The sequence below is a fragment of the Mastomys coucha genome, chromosome X, assembly GCF_008632895.1.
Source record: "Mastomys coucha isolate ucsf_1 chromosome X, UCSF_Mcou_1, whole genome shotgun sequence".
Taxonomy (NCBI): Eukaryota; Metazoa; Chordata; class Mammalia; order Rodentia; family Muridae; genus Mastomys; species Mastomys coucha.
This window is the reverse complement of record NC_045030.1, coordinates 113,579,376-113,580,412: the sequence shown is the minus strand read 5'-3', so window position 1 is coordinate 113,580,412 and position 1,037 is coordinate 113,579,376.

The window sequence follows — 1,037 nt, the reverse complement described above, 5'->3', positions numbered from 1 at the left end:
GCAAACCCCTTCAGCTCCTTCAGTCCTTTCTCTAACTCCTCCACTGGGGACCCCATGCTCAGTCCAATGGTTAGATGCAAGCATCCACCTCTGTATATGTCAGGCTCTGACAGAGCCTCTCAGGAGACAGCTATATCAGGCTCCTGTCAGCATGAACCTCTTAGCATCCACAATAGTGTCTGGTTTGTGTGATTGTATATGGGATGGGTCACCAGGTGGGACAGTCTCTGGATGCCCTTTCCTTCTTCAGTTTCTGCTCCACACTTTATATCCATATTTCCTCCCATGAGTATTTTATTCTCCCTTCTAAGAAGGACTGGAATTAGTTTCCACCTGAGAATTGAATCCAGGCTATCAGGCTTAGTAGTAAATGGCTTTATGCATCGAGTTTAGCTGGCTTTCTTTTACAACCCAGAACTACAGTGCTTCATACAATGGACTTGGCCTTGCTATATCAATTAAGATAATCAAGAAAACCTCCCCAAACATCTTCACAGACCTATCTGATCTGGACTATCCTTCAAATGAGACCACCTTCTCAGGTAACTGTAGACTGCTTTAACTTGACAGCTAATGATAACTAGGACAGGGAAAATGCAATTTATAGTTTTTTTAAAGAGCTAACTGTATGAATATTAAGTACCAAAGTGAAGAGGAAATATATAAGAGGAGATTGGTGCTAGAGTAATAATGAGAGGGAAAGAAATAAGTGTAGGAGATATGAAAAAAGTAGTAAATGAATGTTCTAGATAAGGTTAGAAAAAACAAAAAACAGAACAAAACAAAACAAAACAAAAACAAAACAAAACAGGAAGACATAAAAGCCTTTCCCAGGAAGATACAAGGCAAAATATACTAACTAAAGTATGAAAGTATAAATACTAAAGAACATTTGTGAAAGAAATAACCAAGACAATAATACACAATAAAAGTAAATAGATGGTTTATGCTTTCAACGTATATTTTTTCTTACTTAGGAGGTTATAGCTTCCCTCTTTCATTTTATTACCTTTTTTTAAAAAAAAAAATCAGTCTCC